This window comes from Aquarana catesbeiana, linkage group LG02, assembly GCF_042186555.1.
Source record: "Aquarana catesbeiana isolate 2022-GZ linkage group LG02, ASM4218655v1, whole genome shotgun sequence".
Lineage (NCBI taxonomy): Eukaryota > Metazoa > Chordata > Amphibia > Anura > Ranidae > Aquarana > Aquarana catesbeiana.
In genome coordinates, this window is record NC_133325.1 from 111019268 (window position 1) to 111041777 (window position 22510).

The 22510-nt window shown below is 43.3% G+C and overlaps 1 protein-coding gene across 2 annotated transcripts in view; it reads right to left on the minus strand.

The window, feature by feature from the left end:
* The window catches only part of B3GLCT (beta 3-glucosyltransferase), a 1077075-nt gene that overhangs the window by 440483 nt on the left and 614082 nt on the right, over positions 1-22510 (minus strand). The window lies entirely within an intron of this gene.

Sequence of the window (22510 nt, forward strand, 5' to 3'; positions counted from 1 at the left end):
TGGGGTTGGTGGGTGTTGTGCGCAACACTTACGGTTAGTCGCTGTAGTGTGGAGCTGGAGGTACTTGGGGGTGAGATTAAGAGGTAGGTTTACAGAGTTCCAAGGCCTGGAAGCAGGATAGACGAGTAGAAGATGGGTTTTGTAGCTTGGTTCTGAAAAAATCTGGATGGAGCGTTCAGTAGTAGGTTCTTGTCTGTCCGAGGGACTGAGATGAGGAAGGACTAGGAGACTGTGAATAGAGCAATACGTTAAGTATCAAGACAGAGAATGTCAAACAGAGACCATGGATATATAAAAAAATATAAAACAGTAAAAAGAAACTGATAGGGTGATGCGTTAGTGGAGATTTCGGAACAGTTGTTGATAATTGTATCAACAAAAAAGAAACTTAGAGGGGGTGCTGAGCACCGTAAAGACCTCTATTTTGGGGGTCAGAGAGTTAGTATCGGGGGAAGGAGAGGGCAGGAATAGCGGATTGCCAGAGCTCAGGGGAGCTAAAATGACTGTTATCGGTCAGATGTATCATGGAAGGTTGTATCTTTCAGTTGAAGTTGCGATCCAGTTGTCTGCAGGATGAAGTCGATCCTCTGTCATGAGGAGCAGAGTTGGGTGGTTCCGGAATTATACCCCAGGAGTGGAGAAGTTTCAGGCCCTTGTCTAGATCTCCAATCGCGTGGGTTTGCCCATTGTGCACAATGAGGATGGTGGCGGGGTAGCACCATTTATATTGTAGCTTATGGTTTTGTAGGCCCTTGGTGATCGGGTTCAATTGACTTCTCAGTTGGAGGGTATACTTTGACAAGTCAGGGAAGAGTTGGATCCCAGTATAAGGAGCAGGTAAGGGGGATTTGGCTCTGAGTCCCATGAGGAGTTTTTCTTTGGTGTGGTAGAAGTGGACCCTCATCAAAACATCTCTAGGGACCGAGGCTGCCAGATGGGATGGTTTAGCGATTCTATGAATCCTGTCAATAATGACATCTCGCGGTGATGCTTCAGGGATAACTATATGCATCAATTCTTTTGCATAACGTGGCAGGTCCGCGGGTAGTATAGTCTCGGGGACACCCCTCAGTTTGACGTTGTTCCTGCAAGACCTGTCTTCTAAATCGGCCAGCTTGGTGCGCATCCATGCCTGTTCTTCTTTAACAGCATCATAAGCTTCAATGGTGTCATTCACTGTGGAGGTGCATGCATACAGCCCCCTCTCAGCGTTAGTCACTCTATCATCCAGTGAGTGGATGTCAGAGGTGATCTTGTGAAACAGGGATGAAAGATCAGTCATGAGGGAGGTCTGCAGGGAGATGAGCATTTCTTTCAGGGTAGTGTCCATGACTGGCTGGCCTGAGGTGAGGGAAGGAGGACATGGAGGAGTCAGGGCCTGGTCTAGGGAGAAGGGGATAGGAGCTTGGGCCTCAATTTGCGGGCGCTGTGTCCGCTGTGGAGGCGTGTCCAGCCACATCTTAGCTTTAGCTGGGCTGCCAGGGAGAGGGTCACCTTCTGGGGCCTCTCTTTCTGGATGGCTGCATCTTTGTCTCCTGGACGTGTGGAGCAAGGATGGGTGCAGATGAAGTTGCGATGTCGGCCGATTGCGCTGGATTGTGTCACCTGGCTGAAGAGCTATAAGATCAAGCGTCCATCTGCTTCCCCGGTTGGCCACGCCCCCCCAGAAGCCACACATTGTTGAGTAGAAAACTTTTTACTTTGTGCACATTCACATGTGCGTTAGAAAAGGGTTTTTGAACAAACCAACATATTTTTGTAATAACATTTTTGGTTTTGACAGTACAAATAGCCTTTTTGTGTTAAACAGGCATGTTTAAAACCATAAAACAATACACAAATCAGGAACTTACAAAGTTCAACTTTGATATAGTATGTCCAAACTGTGTTTATATTGCCTTCATCAGATGGGGTGATGTCACCCCTGTGAAAGCCAAATTTTGAAGATGCACACAAATTGAGAGTCAAAATGGGGATTTCTCTCCTGATCCCATGCCCAATTTCAACATGTGCTAGCTCCCATCATGGGGGATCAATGGACATGTTTCGGGGGTGCAACCCATTCCTCTCAGCTACTTGAGTTGTGAGGAAGGGTTTGCACCCACAAAACGCGTACATTGATATCCCGTGATGGCAGCTAGCACATGTTGACATTTTTTTTGTTGACACACTTGACACACATATTTCCATCAGCTGTCGGGTTCTGCTGCTGCCATTGTGGATAAGGGTACCCGGCAGTGTAGCCTTTCGGCTGCACGCTGGGAACCCTACTGCGCATGCGCGAGGCCTGCTCCTCTCTCCTACTGGCCTGGCAACAGGGGAAGGAGGAGGGAGCTCCAGCTATGTCAATAGCCACGACTAAGGCTCCCGAAAGTGGGAAAGGATACACCCCCCTGAAAGGTGCCAATTGTGGCACCGGGGGGAGGAATCAGATGAGCGGAAGTTCCACTTTTGGGTGGAACTCCGCTTTAAGTGCTTTTATCTTCCCGTAACATCAAATGAAATCATGTTATGGTCACTACTACCAAAATGTTCCTTTATATGAACTTTATTAATAAACTCTGCATGGTTTAAGATTACCAGGTCCAACAGAGCATCATTCTTAGTTGGGGCCTCAAACTGGACCATAAAATTGTCCTGTAATAGGTTTATACATTTTTGCCCTTTAACTGTTCCAGCAGTGCCATTACTCCAGTCAATTTCGGGGTTGTTAAAATCCCCCATTATTATCACCATCCCAGCCCTTACAGCCCTTCCAATCTGTGGCAAGGAGCTGGGTCTCCACCTCCTCATTATCATTGGGTGGCCTATAACAAACTCCAATGATTAACTTTGAACTATGCACATCTATATGCAGTTCCACCCATAATGCTTCAGCCACATCACACTCTCCATCAATTAGGTCCTCATTCACACTCACTTTGAGATCACTTCTTACATAGAGACAGACTCCACCACCTTTCCTTTTTACCCTGTCTCTCTGAAAGAGTGCATAGCCAGAAATATTAACAGCCCAGTCATGTGAAGAATGAAGCCAAGTTTCAGCAATACAGATTACATAATAGCTCTCCTCATGCACCAGAGCTTTCAACTCGCCTATTTTGCTTGGCAGACTTCTGGCATTGGTGAACAAACATTTTACTGCATTATTACATTTTGCTCTGGTGTTTTTCATATTTCTTCTAGTAGTACAAATGGCACTATAATTTCCAATGGTTGTATGCAACATGGGGACTTTCTTGTCACATGCCATAACCCTCCCCCCATCTATCCCCATACCACCCTCCATTAATGTCTGACCCCTTATTGTTGTATCAGTGCATATTGTTTTCTTCCTTTGTTTCTCCTGGCTTTGTTTTTGAATTTGAATTGCCCACTCACTTACCCTGTGTTTGGTTGGTTTTTCATTGCTATTACTACTGCTGACACTCCTATCACCCTCTGTCATCTGCTCCCTGTCGGCTATCGCTTTCTCTGGTCCCTCCCCCCAACACCTAGTTTAAAAACCCTCCAGCTTTGTGGCCATCTTACTTCCCAATACAGCTGTACCATCCCTATTAAGGTGCAGCCCAACCTTACTAAAGAGCCGGTAACCAACTGAGAAGTCAGCCCAGTTCTCCAGGAACCCAAATCCCTCTTTCACCTCTCATAAGCCTGCCGGGCAAGCATGGGCATAAGTCTGATGAAGGAGCTGTCCATGCTCCGAAACGCGTTACCGCCCACTACCTTCACCTGATGTTACATCGGCCTCGTGAATTCCAGCCTGATTCCAGAACCTAGGCTGGCTCATCGCATCTTCACCTCCTTGCTAATCCATGTCACCAGGGACTCTGAAAGCTGCAGGATGGCTCTCTCTCCCAAACGAGGATTACAGCGATCCGCATGAGGACTAATCATTATATGTAAAAATACAGTGTAGCGCTAAAAAGTAATACAACAGAAATTAACTGAAATAATATATGTGCATAACATATAAACAAATGTAGTGAACATGCAAGGAATCCATTGTTCACTTGGTGTGAACTGGAAAATTAGTGAAAGTTCAAAAAAAGTGTCCATCTAATACACAATGGTGAATCTTCGATGAAATAGGGATAGTGCAAACAATATGAAACTAGCTGCAAAGCTGTAGATATGAGGAAATCCTCTATCAAAGGAGTATGGATGGGTACTCCTATTATATACGGTGGACCCACTTACCAGCGGTAGTGGGTCAATCAGGCTTAGGTAGACCACATGCGTCAAGGTTAGGGTTGGCAGGAAGAGGGTCACTCCAAACGGGATGGTTCCGCTCCTCGACAGTGATGGTCCAACCAAAGTGCCTGAATTCCTATGGCTCTCCAATACGTTATGCAACCTCCACCCTGTAGGTGAGCCGTCTGGAGGTATGTACAAATGGGCTCAATCGAACCGGGGTAAAGATAAGAAAAAATGGAGAGGCTCCATATGGTGCAAGTCAAAAAACGGAGAAGTTTTTATTTAAAAACGCAGTACATCATAATAAATTAGTACAAAAAAGACTGGTGATCACGAGTAATAAAAGTATAAAAAACAATGTGGGTAGCAAGCGTTTAATCCCAACAGACTTAAACTGGGGCATGCCTATGACTTCTTACTCTCTTGTAAGTGTTTTTAATTCCATTGTGCCTGTAATAAATCTTTTAACTACTGCACTTAGAGGCACCTTTCTCTTTCCTTTACTCCCCTCCAGAGGGCACACCCTCTACAGGGTTTTCAGGCACAGGGTTTCCCCAGATGGATGCACTGTGATCCTGGACCTGTAAAGCACTCTGCGGCTGACTTATGTTGCACATACAGTAGACACCTAGGTGAGTGCTGAACGCAGAGGTTAGTTCCATAACAAAAAATTACTGGCTGCCCCAGCTTCCTGTTTTCAGCAAAGTTAGAGTACAGCTTTTGTAAAAGAGAGGAGGATCTGCCAATCTGGAAAGCTGAAAATGAGTTTCTTCAATCTCTGCAGCAACAAAAGAAACTGGCTAGATGAAAAATACATCTTTTTTTATTATTATTTTTTATATTTATTAGGTTTTCCAAGTAACAAAATTCAAAGGATAGATACATGGTATGGGGTCAGAGGACCCAAAGTTGTAAACCTGAGTTACAATGCAGGCGTTAATCAGATATAGGGACCCTAACAGGGTCAAAGGTGAGGAGAGGGAGGGAGGGGGGGGAGGGGAGAGAAAAGGAGAAATACAAGGGAAGGGATGTGGGAAGGAAAGCAATTTTACCCATGTGTAATAAACTGGCATAGTATCATACCTGCAAAGAAAAACAAAGAACAGTAACAAATGAAACAAATGATAGTATAGTGTGGTACCCTCAGGAGTGGAGGCCTAACATAGTACAACCCAGTGATAGACTCAGGGGGATACAGGCAGCTGAGTTATAGACCAGTGATCTGCGGAAGAGTATGAAGGTCTTAGGGGGCCGGAAGACCCCTGAGAACTCTGGGACTTAGGGCAGGCAGGGTCAAAGGGCTCATTTACATCTGGTAATTTGAGTTTGATTAAGGAATTGGTCAGATTGTGTTTCAAGTACCAATCAGAGTAATGGAAAGGGCGCATATTTGTTGCGAGTTCTTCCTGTGTAAATGTACACTCCCTGAATTTTCTCCATCTGGTAAAGAAACGTTGAGTTGATTTAAAGTTCGATATGATAGTATCAAGTTTTTCCAGGTTGAACAATGACAGTAAAGTTCTTTTCACGGCCGAGATGCATGGTGCAGAAGTAGTGATGCAGTTGTTCATTATTGCTCTCCGAGCTTCCAGCAAACATAGATGAGCCCATAGTGTGAGGTTAGATGCAGACGTCGATGACGGTGAGGAGGCTGGTGGTTCAAATCCAAAGAGACATAGTAGAGGATTCTTGGGCAGCTTGATCTTAACGACTTTGGCTATATATGTGAGAACAGAGTCCCAGTAGACAGAGATAGTCGAGCATTCCCATAGCTGGTGGAGTAGTGTAGGGCGCGGTGAAGAACACCAGGGGACTAGAGTCCTCAGGGTTGATGCGGAAAGGGAAGTACACTCTGTGTATTATTTTAAATTGAGTTTCACACCAAATCTCTGACACAAGATTGTGGATATATCGGTAGCTCTTTAAGATTTTCTCTGGAAGGTCAGCATCGTTGAATATGGAAGACCACTTCTGAAACGGGGCCAGATGGTATTTGTCCGACTGTTGCGTAATGAGATGAGAGTAGAGATTGGAAATAGAGTAGTTATCGCGTTGGAGCACTACGTCAATGAATGACTTTTGGAGAGGACCTGGGATCCAGAACACCTTTGTACAGTATAAAACTGAGAAGTTGCTGATAATGGAAAACGTGTAATGCCGGCAAGGAGTATTCCTGAGAGATGATCGAGAATGTTTTAAGCATACTAGGGTTTCCATGGTATAAAGAGGTAACATTGACAAGTCCACAAGTGCGCCAGTGATTAAAGACCTTATATGTAGTAGATGGGAAGAACATAGGGTTACCCTGAATAGTTAAATGGAAAGAGATACTTGAGGGCAATCCCATCCGCACCTCCCTCCAGGCAACAACCATCTCTCTGATGAGGACATTGGATCTTAGGTGAACTGGTAGCGCCCTTAGTTTAGAATGGAGGATGGCTGGAAGGGTGAGCAGAGAGACCAGGGCACTCTCAAGTTTGTGATTGGAGTAACATGGTTTTCAGGATATCCAATCCAGGCCCTGTCTAAGTAGACATGAAAGGTTATAGAATCGCAGATTGGGCAGGCCCACACCCCCCTCAGACTTAGGGAGACACCGTTTCTGTAGGGCTATGCAAGGTTTTTTTGCGAGACCACAGAAAAGTAGTCAAAGCTGTATATAATTTGTGCACATCAGAATTCTTTAGCAAGAGGTGTATGGTTTGCATTGGATATAATAGACGTGCAAATGACACCATTTTGTAAAGGTGACATCTCCCAAAGACCGAGAGGGGGAGGGCCGCCCAAGCTTCCAACTCCTTTACAATTTTAGATATTAAGGGTGGATAGACTGTATAATGAGGAAGGCTCTCGACCTATATGTATACCCAATTAAGTGAGGTGCTGGGAGGCAACGGTAAAAGGGGAAGAAAAGAGCCATTTGGCAGACATTCGAGGATGTAGAGCTAGAAGCTCGCTTTTATCAAAATTTATTCTGAAATCAGAGCTCAATCAAAAGGCCGCAAATAATTCCTGAAGCATATCAAAATTTGAAAGGGGATTGGAGGAAAACAGTGAGATGTCGTCCGCAAACAAAGCGGATCGGAAGGTCTGATCACCAACAGTGAGACCGCTAACCCCAGCTGATGAATTGAGAATCCTAGATAGGGGCTCAAGTGCTATATTGAAGAGGAGAGTTGAAAGAGAACATCCCTGCCTCGTTCCCTTTGTCAGGGGTATTGTGGTGGATATGAAATCAGGGGAAACTAGGCGAGCTGTCGAGGATGCGTACATTTGTTGTAAAAAACGCACTACTGGACCCGAGAAGCCAAAGGCTTCCATTACTGTAAATAGCCAGGGGAAACTAATGTTATCTAAGGCTTTTTCGGCATCAAGCCAAATGATAGCAATATCCTTATTTAAGTGTGTTTTGGTGTATTCTAGAGCCAATAAGACTCTGCGAATATTCAAGGTGGCAGAGTGTCCCCGGAAAAAAACCCGATTGAGCTGGGTGTAGTATAGACAGGAACAGAGGGGCCGAGCGTGATGCTATTCTTTCGGAAAAAAATTGAACATCTATATTGATTAGAGAAATACTGACACATAATCACACACATAGGTTGGACTTGATGGACTTGTGTCTTTTTTCAACCTCACCTACTATGTAACTATGTAACTATGATTAGGGATATCGGTCTGTAGGAGCCTGGATAGAGAGAATCTTTCCCGTTCTTGGTGGCTAAGAATTTGCATTTGCTTACCTGGGGAGCGTAACCCCTTGACATTCCAAGAGACCACTCTTAGGTGATCCCTACTGCTTTGAGGATCCATGTCTGTTTTGGAAGGGAGTTGGTAGAAGAACGCACAGAGTTGAGCCTCCTGTCTGATACCGTTCCTCCCAGCTGAGGAACATGGATAAGGTGAAAACAAGCTGAGGGTATAATAGCAAAACAGGTAAACAACTTAAACACTAAAGAGAAAAAAAATTGAGAAACCGGGGGTAAAAACCACCCGTAGTTTTGCGTAGACCTCACTTTTTTCCAAACGAGGACCAACTCCGATGCAGAGCTCCCACTAGCTAATTACTCCTCTTCAAAGGATGAAACTAAAGCTCGGGGGGGGGGGGGGGTGGTAGGGTAGCAGGGATGAGGAAGGAAGGGAATGAGGAGGGGGGAAACGCATAGTGAGGATGCAGGAAGGTGTGATTGAGGCCCACGATTCAAACTAAAGAGGGAGTAAGGAGCTGGCCTATGAGAGGTGCCCTTTGTTAAGAGCTGAGCAAGAATGATGAAATAACCCTATGTAAAAATATATACAATCAATGTAGACAAATACGACTTAAAACAGAGTAACCATTACCCAAAAGTATTGTAAAGACCAGAAAGTACTGCTGGAGTATCAGCGGACCTCTGATTGCCTGCCCTGATTGGCAAAACGACCCCTTTTGTATGGAGGCTTATAGGGGCTGCGTTGATGTCACAGCAATGCAGAGGAATCTTCGGCATTGTTTATAGGACGGTCAGTTGTGCCCATATCAGAAGCACTATTGACATGGTGCTCTGCTTCCTCAAGTGAAGTATAAATGAGATGTGTCCCAGTTGGGGAAATAATATGCAAAACAGCTTGATAGGCCAGAGTACATTTGACATGTTTGCAATATAGGGTTGAGCAAACAGCGGAGAAGGCTTTGCACTGTTTCATCACCTCCATTGAATAATCAGCAAAAAAACGTAGGTCTGCACCATCAATAGTAAGGGCTCGAGAGCGTCAGAATTTTTGCAGGATGGCACTCTTATCAGCATAATTAAGATAACGCACAATGACAGCTCGGGGTTTAGTGTGGTGATCAGTATGGTGGCAGATACAGTGTGCACGTTCGATCACGCAGGGAGTGCGCAGGCCTAGTTGTTCAGGTATAAGCCTGGCACAAGATGTCAGGGAGCTGGGTAGCAGAGAGTGATTCTGGTAAACCAATAATGTGCAGATTATTGCCTCTTGAGCGGTTCTCAAGGTCATCCAGCTTTTCCCATAGATCTTTGTGTGAATTAGACATGCGGGCCAGGGTAGCAGAGCTGGCTGCAGCTTCATCTTCTAGAGGAGATTCATTCCTCACCCTGTGTGATCTATTGTGCCTGAGATTGGAGGTCCAGGTGTAATTGCTCCAGGCCCCTCTGTACTGCAAAGTCCACAGTAGCTGCCAGGGTAGGTATTAGGAGGGCCACCACAGCTTGTGCGATGCCCGTAGGAGAGGCAGGAATGTACACTGCTGTGTCAGGCAGCGAGGGAGAGTGCAGCCTGTCTTCAGTGCTGAGAGGACGCCATCTTAGCTGTGGCGGTGGCAGTGTCTACCGCTGATTGCAATGAAGAGGAGGCAGATCGGTTTTGAGTGCGCTCCACAAACCGATCCATAATGGTCCCGCTCTGAGGTGGAGGTGAGGGGGGGGTCGCCCTGAGACAATGGCTGGCTTTAAAGCAGGTTAGAGGAGAGGAGTGGAGAGGAGTGAAGCAGGAGCTGGCTCTGCTTACCTCCTCATACGGTACCGGAACTGGAAGTCCCGATAAATAAATCTTGATGAAAGGGAAATGCTTTTCTCCTCTCAGACGGCAGAAGACATCTGTTCTTTTACATAGTTACATAGTTAGGTTGAAAAAAAGACACAATTTCATCTAGTTCAGCCAAAAAAAAATAAAAATACAATCCCATATACACAACCCTTCACTCACAGTTGATACAGAAGAAGGCGAAAAACCCCAGCAAAGCATGCTCCAATTTGCTACCACACTGATTTTGGAAATAATCTTTACATTAGTGTTGTAACCTGCTCTACACACATGAACTGTGTGCATATAGAGGTAAGTAAGCGGCTATATAGTATACACTCCATCCGTGAATGTGCTCCACCACACTCCTACCAGGCTCTGACAAGCAAATGGTAAAAGCTGCAAATGAGACAGAATTCTTACATTTCTTTGTACATTTTTGACTTACTATTTCTATCTTACCTTATCCAACATTCATATATACAGTATCTCACAAAAGTGAGTACACCCCTCACATTTTTGTAAATATTTTATCTTTTCATGTGACAACACTGAAGAAATGATACTTTGCTACAATGTAAAGTAGTGAGTGTACAGCTTGTATAACAGTGTAAATTTTACTGTTCTCTCAAAATAACAAACACACAGCCATTAATATCTAAACCGCTGGCAACAAAAGGAGTACACCCCTAAGTGAAAATGTCCAAATTGGGCCCAAATTGTCAATATTTTGTGTGGCCACCATTATTTTCCAGCACTGCCTTAACCCTCTTGGGCATGGAGTTCACCAGAGCTTCACAGGTTGCCACATGTTTATATGTGTGTGCATATGTGCACTTATGTATATGTGTGTGTGTATATGTTAGAAGGCTGGCCATTGGCTAGCCTGAATTTGTAGGATGAGTCTGGGGCTTATAATCCCCCCTCCTTCCCTACACACTCGTCGGCTAGCATTTCCAGGTTCCCGCCCACCCATCCCCCCATTTTTTCTTCATATTTCATACTAAGGGCATGCCCTGTTTTAAGCATACTCTCACATGTGACCATGGCAACCTCAGGTCGCAATAGTTGGGGTATACGTCTCCTCCAGTATCCAGACTCTGACTACAAATGTGTGTGTATCTGTTTATATATGTGTTTGTATGTGTGTGTGTGTGTGTGCATACATGTGTGTTTACGTGTATGTATGCACATTTTAGGTATGCACATTTTTTTTTTTTTTTTCAAAATTGTCGCTCTGTTTGTTTGTTTATAGCACAAAAAATAAAAACCCTAGAGGTGATCAAATACCACCAAAGAAAGCTCTATTTGTGGGAAAAAAAAGATGTCAATTTTGTTTGGGTACAATGTCGCACAACCGCGCAATTGTCGGGTAAAGTGATGCAGTGCCATATGCAATAATGGCCTGGTCATGAAGGGGACAAATCCTTGGTTAATTCCCAATAAAGAGATTAAAAATAGGTGGAAGAAAAGGTGTAAGATTGATCACAGGCAGAAACAGAGTACCAACCCCTGATATCAAAATTGGGCTAACCAGCTTATGGGAGGTCCTGCATGAAAAATTTGATAAAAGCAGGTGGTTACAATAAGCCCCTTCAAGTCTGTTTCTGCCTGTGGTCAACCTGACACTAAATAACACTATGGCCTTATAATTTATTGCCTATTGCAGAGATCACAATACTCCTCTTAGCAATTCTTTCAATCCACTTTTCTATCCAGAAGGATGGCTCCATCTTTGTTCAGACCTCATGTAGTGTCAGCATCTACTTCTTGGACTGAAATGCTGGTACTTTGGCCATATACTTTACTACCTATTGCAGAGATCACAATACTCCCCTTAACAATGCTTCATACCACTTTTCTATCAAAAAGGATGGTTCCATCTTCGCTCAGACATTATGCAGAGTCAGCATTTGCTTCCTGGACTTAGCTGCAGTCATATAAATCATGGAGTATGTACAGATATTGGTGTTCACAAATATCTAACACATATCATCCCTCCCCTGCAGTCTTTCACCTTGTGATTTACTACAAAGTTACAATCTTATAGTCTGATCACTGGGGGAGAGGAGACTCAGAAAATGCTTCTTCTCACCTACAAAAATCAGCCTAAGCAGAGTCATTGTGCTTAAAGTGGATGTAAACCCAGATCATGAAATTTGAGCTGGGCACATCTATCGGTAGTGTCTTTTTATCTCTCTTCAAAGAACTAAGTCCTGTAGCTGTCTCCTGCTCTAGCTCTGTTATCAGCCTGATAAGTTCTCACAAGTTCTCCAAGAGGGGAGATAGAAGTGTGTGTGGGGGGGGTTGCTATAAATAGATTAGCAGTCAGTCTGCCTAGAGCTATGAAAACATTTTCATTCTTCTACCAATGTGAAGGGGGAAGGGGTGCCTTTCCTCCACCTGGTCTCAGTGTGATCCAAGCCTATTCTTAGGCCTCTTTCACACAGACTGTCCGTTCAGGTCCGCCTGTCAGTTTTTTAGGCGGACCTGAACGGACACTCCATGGAGGTCTATGGAGCGTCGGATGTCAGCGGTGACATGTCCGCTGACATCCGACTCGCTCCAATCTGAAAAAGTGTAACGGTCCGTTTTCGGATCAGATCGGGTGACGACAGACTCTACGGTCCGTCATCACCCGATCCCCCATAGGGGAGAGCGGCGCTCTGACAGGTCCGTCGCTGCACAGTGTGCAGCGACAGACCTGTCATTTTCCTGCTCAGCGGGGATCCGCGGATCGATCCCCGCTGAGCAAGCAGATGTTCGCGGAGCGGATCATCACTGATCCGCCCTGTGTGAAAGAGCCCTAACAGTGCAGAATGAGGAAGTGAAAATTCTTGCCCGATGTAAGAATTTGAAAGGATATATACAGATGAAGACAGCAGATATACATGTAAAACTTATGTAGGGAGAATTGTTTCATCTCTGTGTATCATCTGAGGCTGCTCACTTCACTGGGTATATGTGAGGGTTTACATCCACTTTAACCCCTTCCCGACCAGCCGCCACAGTTATACTGCGGCAGGTTGGCTTCCCTGGATGAACCGTCGTAGCTATACGTCAGCTCGCCTTTTAACCACTAGGGGGCACACGCACGCTGCCAGAGCGACGCCGGAACCGATACGCGCACGACCGCCAGGTATCCGCGATCGCACCGCACAGAGGCAGAATGGAGATCTATCAATGAAAACAGACAGATCTCCGTGCTCTCGGGTGAGGAGAGCAATCTGTTGTTCATATAAGTATGAACAACAGATCGCTCTCCTCACCCAGGCAGTCCCATCCCCCTACAGTTAGAACACACACAAGGGAACACAGTTGACCCCTTGATCACCCACTACTGTTAACCCCTTCCCTGCCAGTAACATTTACACAGTAATCAGTACATTTTTATAGCAATGATCGCTGCATAAATGCCAATGGTCCCAAAAATGTGTCAAAAGTGTCTGATCTGTCTGCCATAATGTTGCAGTCCCGATAAAAATCGCTGATCACCGCCATTACTAGTAAAAAAAAAAAATAATAATAATAAAAATGCCATAAATCTTTCCCATATTTTATAGACGCTATAACTTTTGTCCAAACCAATCAATATACGCTTATTGCGATTTTTATTACCAAAAAAATGTAGACAAACACATATCGGCCTAAACTGAGGAAAAAAATGTGCTTTTTTAAAAAAAAAATTGGGGATATTTATTATAGCAAAAAGTACAAAATACTGTGTTTTTTTCAAAAATTGACGCATTTTTTGTTTAAAGCACAAAAAATAAAAAAACGCAGAGATGATCAAATACCACCAAAAGAAAGCTCTATTTGTGGGAAAAAAAAAAGACGTCCATTTTGTTTGGGTACAACGTCACACCACCGTGCAATTGTCAGTTAAAGCGACGTAGTGCTGAATCGCAAAAAATTGCCTGGTCATTGAGCAGCCACATCTTCGGGGGCTGAAGTGGTTGAGGACTAATTTTTTCAACTGCTCGACAGTTTCTGCCATGTCAGAACTTATTTGTTTATTAAGATCCACTTTAAAGCAACTCTGTCACATAGTTTAAATATTTTTAACCAAGCCTGTAACGCTAAAGAAGAGAATGAATAACCATGCTGAACGCTGAATAGATCACTAGAAATGATTCCCCCAAAGTCTGCTGGGAAACAGACAGGGGTGTCAGTCTCTGTGGGTTCCTGCAGTTCTTACTTGTTCCTCCCACTGACCTCCATGTAATTACAGGACACAGTAGTGATGTGAGATCTGCAGGAGAACCGGTGAGAACTGCAAGGGACCCCAGAGATTGACTCTACTGAAAGTGTTGGTTTCCTAGCGGACTTCTAGTGATCAAAGTTGCACGGGCAGCAGAAGTAGTATTTTTTTTAGTATATTCTTTGTAGGTATGGGTTTTTGATTGAAAATATTTAAAGCAGAAGTAAACCCATCCATAAAACAGTTTCATTTCTGGCACGTGCCGGAAATGTAACACTCTCATTGGTTGTGCTCTCAACCAAACTGTCAAACTATACAATGGTTGGTGTCATAACTGATCACATGTGGAGCATCATGGAAGTTGTAGAATAAACAGAGGCAAAGATGGCAGCTTCCTTGGCTGAAAACTATAGGAGGGTTTACTTACACTTTAAGTATGTGACAAGGTGGCTTTAAGGATTAATGGTATTTTAAACTCAGCTTTATTAATAAAACTGTCTTGATGCATCTTTTGATGTACTTTCTTTAATGTGCACAAAAATTAAAATCTGTAAAAAGCATAGCCATTGGGAGGGGGTAGAAATTACTGTTCACTTTCTTCCTGCATATGTTTCTTGTATTGATTTCAGCATGCTATCCCTGATGGTTGCAGCATCTATAGCCTTAAACGGTCACTGGTATCGATTAAAAATGAGTCTTTGTAAACTTGTTTTCCTGGAAAATTGCTTTAATTCCCAAATGTTACCAATTGCCCAGTGACATTTCTTTGCTATATTTTCTTTTGGTCTTTATTAAGCTATGTTAAGGGGCGGTGTTCAGATTTTTGAACCAGACCCTGCAGCTGCTAGTGACATCTCTGCCAGCAGAGTATAAAAATTTTATTGATCTGTGTAGTGTACTTAGAGGGACCTTCTAATTCTCTGCAATGGGATAGTTTGAAAGTTCTTAGTTTGCCAGAACTGTAACAGAAAGTTAGAGATTAGTTTCCTGTGGTATAGCATCTTTTATTGCTCAGTTCCTAAAAATATAACTTTGGTTTGAATATGTAAACAGAGTATAACACTTACAGTATGACTCCATTCACACTGGAGGCGTTTTTCAGGCACTTTAGCGCTAAAAATAGCGCCTGTAAAGCGCTTTCACACTGGAGCGCTGCGCTGGCAGAACGTCAAAAAAAGTCCTGCAAGCAGCTTCTTTGCAGCGCTGTACCTCTAAAGTGCCCCTGCCCATTGAAATCAATGAGCAGCGCCACCGGCAAAGCGGCGCTTTGCGGTCGGTTTTAACCCTTTTTCAGCCACTAGTGGGGGTTAAAAGCGCTCCACCAATGGCCGAAAAAGCACTGCAAAAATGACTGTAAAGCGCCACTAAAAATAGGGGCGCTTTACCACCGACGCCCAGGTGCTGGCAGTGTGAAAGTGCCCTATTTTCATTTTTTTCCAAATTTTGTAAAATGGCTCAAATAAGCAAAAGCAAAAAAAAACGGGAAACCTAAAATAATTTTACAGTTATCTTTTTATTTTTTTTAATTATGAGCGGCAAACGGGTGGACTTTAACGCCCACATGCAGCACAAATGCATCACTGGGCAGCTGTTTATGTGCTGAGAGCACACTCACAGATCCTTCCCACTTCTACGCTCCTCCACCTTCCATTTGAGGATGCCCCACAGATGCTCAATAGGGTTTAGGTCTGGAGACATGCTTGGCCAGTCCATCACCTTTACCCTCAGCTTCTTTAACAAGGCAGTGGTTGTCTTGGAGGCGTGTTTGGGGTCGTTATCATGTTGGAATGCTACCCTGCAGCCCAGTCTCGTATGTCACAGTACATGTTGGTATTCATGGTTCCTCAATGAACTGTAGCTCCCCAGTGCTGGCAGCACTCATACAGCCCCAGACCATGACATTCCCAGCACCATGCTTGACTATATGCAAGACACACTTTTCTTTGTACTCCTCACTTGGTTGCCACCACACACGCTTAACACCATCTGAACCAAATAAGTTTATCTTGGTCTCATCAGACCACAGTTCCAGTAATCCATGTCCTTAGTTTGCTTGTCTTCAACAAACTGTTTGCGGGCTTTCTTGTGTATCATCTTTAGAAGAGGCTTCCTTCTGGGATGACAGCCATGCAGACCAATTTGATGCAGTGTGTGGTGTATGGTCTGAGCAGACAGGCTGATCCCCCACCCCTTCAACCTCTGCAGCAATGCTGGCAGCACTCATACGTCTATTTCCCAAAGACAACCTCTGGATATGACGCTAAGCATGTGCACTGAACTTCTTTGGTCGACCATGACGAGGCCTTTTCTGACTGGAACCTGTCCAGTTAAACCGCTGTATGGTCTTGGCCACCGTGCTGCAGCTCAGTTTCAGGGTCTAGGCAATCTTCTTATAGCCTAGGCCATCTTTATGTAGAGCAACAATTATTTTTTTCAGATGCTCAGAGAGTTCTTTGCCATGAGGTGCCATGTTGAACTTCCAGTGACCAGTATGAGAGAGTGAGAGCGATAACACCAAATTTAGCATACCTGCTCCCTATTCACACCTCAGACCTTGTGATACTAATGAGTCACATGACTCCAGGGAGGGAAAATGGCTAATTGGGCCCAATTTGGACATTTTCTTTTAGGGGTGTACTCCCTTTTGTTGCCATTGGTTTAAACATTAATGGCTGTGTGTTGAATTATTTTGAGGGGACAGCAAATTTGCACTGTTATAAAAGCTGTACACTCATTACTTTACATTGTAGCAAAGTGTCATTTCTTCAGTGTTGTCACATGAAAAGATATAATAAAATATTTACAAAAAAGGGTGTACTCACTTATGTGAGATACTGTACATACATGCACACACACACATACTTCCCTGCACACACATGCATACATACACACAAATACATGTGCACACACATACACACACATATAAACACACATGCATACAGCCTTTTAAAAACTAGCAGTCCGTTACCTTATCTCTTCCTGCCGGGTACTGCACTGTAGGGGGAGACAAAGAGCACAGTACACTCTGTGCTTTTACTTTAGGTCTACTTTAGGTGACGAGCTCCCCGTAGTGCCGTTTTACAGTTCAGCTGAGGATCGGGCAGCTCGGTCTCAGCCGCTCCTCCTATCGAGGCATAAAGGGCACCCAGTCACCATGGCGACTTCTGCGACCCCTACATGTGCGCCACTGGTTTGCGCAAATGTTATCGCATCTACAAACTATGGGATAGATTTAGGGACTTTTAATTTTTTTGGCGGCAATCTGCGATTTTTAGAGGGACTGAAACATTGTGGCGAACAAATCTGACCCCAAATTACAATTTTTGGGGACCAGTGACATTATTACATTGATCAGTGCTATAAATAATGCACTGATCAATGTAAAAATTACACTAATAGGGAAGGGGTTAACACTAGGGGGCGATCAAGGGGTTAAGTGTGTTCGCTAGGTGTGTTCTAACTGTAGGAGGGATTGGCTCACTGGAACATGACAGAGATCACTGTTCCCGATTACTGGGAACAGTAGATCTCTGACATGTCCCCTGTCAGAATGGGGCTTCGCCTTGTTTACAAGGGCAGATCCCCGTTCTGCCTCTGTGTTGGGCGATCGCGGGTTGCCAGTGGACATCGAGTTTGCCAGACCCGCAAACATGCTTCCAACTGCGCCTGGGCAAGCCGCCGTACAGGTACGACATTTCACAAAGGAGAGCCGACCTGCCGCAGTATATCTACGTGAGCTGGTCGGCTAGTGGTTAGAGTTTTTTTAATAATACATGATTTCTAAATCTTTATGGGTACAGATACAATTTTTGCTATTTTAATTACATCATTTCCTGTGAGTTCAATTTCTGTGGTGCCATTTCCAGTGATGGCACCTCTTGTGAAATCACTTCCTGTTCAGCCAAACAAGCATCAGCTTTGATTTTAGTTGTCAGAAAAAAAGAGAAAAAAACTGCGCATAGGTGAAATATAACAATGTGGAATATGAAGCTGCAATTCCTCTATGTAACACAAACACAGTAGAGATCAAAATTGGAAATAACGTAATTGCGCTAAAGGGGACTAGTAACTATGCATATGGTCACCAGTCCGCAATGTAAATCAATGTGTAAAAAACAATATGTGAATAAACACAATGTGATAAATTAGAACACAATTGAAAAAGAATGAAATAAATTGGCAACTAATAGTCCATCAAAAGTGCATTACTGATTTGCAACAGTGAGAAATTCACAGTTCGCACTGCGATTCTTCGAACCGATCTGGGGGTGTCATTGACTTTGTATTGACACCCGCAGTGGTTTGCAGAAGGCAGTGTGAACTGGCTGCGAGGGAGATGCAATGCAGGAACCTGCACTGGAATTGTGCTGCTCCCGCATCACAATAGTGTAAACCGGGGCCTCAACACCAAACGATCTGACCTATGCAGCAACTCCAATCTTATCTGCATGAGCTGCTGTTCTGGTGGCATGCAGAATGACACAGGAGTCCTTTCATTGCTGCTCCCTAATTGGCCAGGGAAAGTGATGACAACTTCAGCTATAAAGCAATGCAGGACAATGCAAAACACCCCAAAATCTCCCTTTAATTAAACCGATAGAGGCTCTATGTAACTACATAATGGTATGTAAAAAAAGAAAAGTCAGTTGCTGAAACTAATTCCTGGCAGAGCTTTTACCCAGTTTTCCAAATAGCAGCTCTGTGCGAACTAAGGAAATATTATTTAATAAACAGCAAATAATTTTTTTCGTTCATCAAAAAGGTAAAATGTTTTTGGTGTCTGCTAAAACTGAAAAAGCTTTTGTTTAAGGCAACAAAACCCCAAAACAACACAGTTTTTTCTCAGTTTTTGTCAGTGATTAGCAGCAAAAGATTTTCGTGCATATTTTACATACCTGTAAAGGACAACCACATGTATATAGACAAGTTAAATAATCATATAGACCAGGGGTCCCCAACCCCCGGGCCGCAGCCCGGTGCCGGTCCAGATCCTGTTGCTGACCAGGCCACACAGCAGGACATTGGGCAGATTTGCTGCAAGATCACTTTTATCGGCCGGTAGCGGCGGAGACAATCGCATCCTCTCCCCTGACAGGCCTGGAGCCGAGTGAGGGAAAGATGGCCCCCAATTGGCTTCATAACATTGGACGTCAAACGTCACTTCCGCCCAATGGTCTTAAAGGGGAATTTCTTTTTTTTTTTTTTTTTTTTTTTTTTTAAAGACATTTAATTTTTTTAATTTTATTTTTTTTATTGCATTTAAGTGTAATTGTGAGATCTGAGGTCTTTTTTTTTACCCCAGATCTCACATTTAAGAGGTCCTGTCATGCTTTTTTTTCTATTACAAGGGATGTTTACATTCCTTGTAATAGGAATAACAGTGACCCAAACATTTTCTTTTTAAAAGGACAGTGTAAAAATAAAAAGTTAAACAAATAAGTAAAAAAAATAATTAAATTTAAAGAGATCCGACAAAATTTAATCATGGGACTCTTTAGGTACCAAAAAATTAGCAAATGAAGATACCAGTTTATGGATTAATTAAAATCAGAATCACAACATTAAAATCTTGCAACATAGTGGTAGTCCTTGTTATTAATTTAAGCTTTCAAGTAGATACTCCGACATGTTTCGCCTCCTATGGCTTCTTCAGGGAGATTTTTTGACTACATGAAGCGTATACTGTATATATGAATGATACAGCAAGACCAATACAATGAGAAGAACACACACATTTTCTATATATTTTGACACCAATACCATCAACATAAACTGGACTGCCTCACTCTTCAACCCAAATCTCATCAGGTGTTCACAAAGGACCATGTACTATATTGTGTAAAACCATTTATCAAAGTCATACAGAAAACTCAGTACGATAAAAAAAATCTCAGATTGCACCAGAATCTCTTCAAAGTGGGATCTCTTAAGTGTCTATGTAATACTGTTTTAATCTCTCTATTTGGCAAACACTGGCTAAGTGTGTGAGTCCTGTGTTTGGGCAGCGTATGTGTATGTGTGTGCTGTCTGCAGGTAAAATCTCTATATATATATATACTCACTGTGTGTGTTTGTGTGTGCTTTGGGCAGGAAGTGGTTTTTGACTGAGATCTTTTAAGTGTGTGCATGCAAATTATATCTATCTATCTATCTATCTATCTACCTATCTACCTATCTATCTATCTATCTATATATATATATATATATATATATATATATATATATATATATATATATATATACACACACATTTTTTAGCAGAGACCCTAGAGAATAAAATGGCGATCGTTGCAATATTTTATGTCACACTGTATTTGCTCAGTGGTCTTTCAGATGCAATTTTTTTTTTTTACACTGTCCCTTTCATTTTTTTTTTTCCTCTGATCACTTTTATTGCTGTCACAAGGAATAGTCCGTGACAGGTAGCCTTTATGGACAGATCTGGGGTCTATAAGACCCCAAATCCCTGCTTTGCACTTAAAAGCTTTCAAAACGCCAAGTTTAGCTGTTTTGAATACTGAAATTTTTTTAAAATTTGGCGCCTTTAAGTCTTCAGTAAATCGGAAGTGATGTCATGACATCGCTTCCAGGTTACTAGATCCGAGACCCGACCAAAGCCATTTCCGGTGTTCTGACAGATTCGGCGACCCTTCAGATTTGGTAATGGAAGAGACATTCTATCAGCTGCGCATGCGTACAGCCGTTACCAGGTTGCCTTATCTGGCAGAACACTGTAGTGAAAAGAAGGCGGCAGCGGACATCTTCGTACACCCAGCTGTGTCTTCAATGTAAGAGTAATTTTTACAATATACTAGTGTATATATAGTATATTGACATCTGTGATGGTGATTTGATGCAAAAAAATTTAAAGAAGCTGTACGCAAGCAGTAGGAAGGTAGCGGAGGCCATGTTGCTACACCCTGCACTGATCAGGGCTAAACCATTAGCCTTTAAAAAACATGCAAACAGCATGAGAGAGGTCAATGTACTATATTTATTTCTATACGCTCACTTTATTGCTAAAATGACTGTTAAATTAAAGACGTACCTGGGTGTAGTGAGATATCCGCTGTCTTCCTCTGAATGCAGGTGTTCTGTCAGCCCGCGGACTTACTGGCTGGTCGCTCAGGCCTCCCTATGGAACGAGAGTGCCCGAATGAGCCACGGGGGGGAGAACGTCTCCTCCCGCTGCTTATAATTATAGCCAATTTATCGAAATCTCCAATCACGTCACTTCTCTAAAGCATCAGTAATTAGAGATTTTGAGGAGTTGCTGTTTTGACACAACACCAGCAAGCGTCCATGTTGTTGGTTAGTATCTGGCGGAGTAGGAATGTCCGCTCATAATTTCGTATACCGGAGTGTATACGCTTGCCGGTGTTGTGTCAAAACAGCCACTCATCAAATCTCCAAGTCTTGATGCTGTGCAGCAACCAGAAGTGACGTGATTGGAGATTTCGAAGAGTTGGCTATTTTGACAGAACACCGGCTCTAAAAAACGGTACCGGGGTGATGCCTGCAGGTGCAGGGATTGCCCCAGTACAACCCATCAAGCCGAGGCTGCATATTTGCATTACCTCGGCATGAAGGGGTTAACTATGTCTATTTGTAATAATAGGCCTCCTGTAATCCCCTGTAGAGCAGTACAAAGACTAGGAGATGGAGGTCAACACTAGGAGCCAAAATCATATGCATACAACAAATATGCTAACAGGAGGCGAGAGAAGAGAAATTAAAAAAATGACCTAATCAATGTAGCACTTCTCCTTTATTGTAAAATCAGCAGAGTGGGAGTTTGTTCTTGACCAATGTCCTTGTCTGTATTGTTGGTACAGGGGGGTTGAGGATCAGGCAATATAGACTGCACAGTATAACAAATCCATTGGCAAGTGAAATTATCATATAAATGGTTTCAACTGTTTGTCTAGCGTTTAGCATAAAAAAATGTAATGTCAGGAAAAATTGTAAGATCCAGTGAAGTAGCATAACAGCTAGTTAACTTGAACTATAGCAGGGGTCAGGAATAACACCATAGCATCTGACATTCTGTTTTGTACTTTCTTATTTCATTTTTAGACAAAGCTGTCATTCTTCACTAACATGAATTTCTTTTAACACCCACCATAGAAGAGAATGGCAGCAATCTGATGCAGACAGTGAAAAAAACAGCTTCTTCCTATCAGAGGATACCTCTCAGGATGGGAGTGTGCCTTTTTTGTTGCCAGACGTTCTGTCATTATACAGAGGCACGCTAGTGTCTCAAAGCACTTTCATTACAAGAATGCTCAATGTACAAAGTCTACTCCCTGTGTAACAAGATGTCTTAGTCTTCTGAGTCCTGTCAGCTTGCATTTCCATTGCCCAACTTGCTGTCTTTTCTGACAGCATGAATAGTAAGACTAAAAAGACAATGGGGCTGATTTACGAAAGCCGTACGCCATCAGTAGAGGCGCACGCCGAGGTGCAAAGCACATTTTCATATTTACAAAACAGTGTGTCGGGAACAGAGCGCAAATCCCCCATTTACTATAACAATCTGGGCGCACGGTAAAATGCAGTCTGTGCACCAATATGGACATGGCGCACGGCATC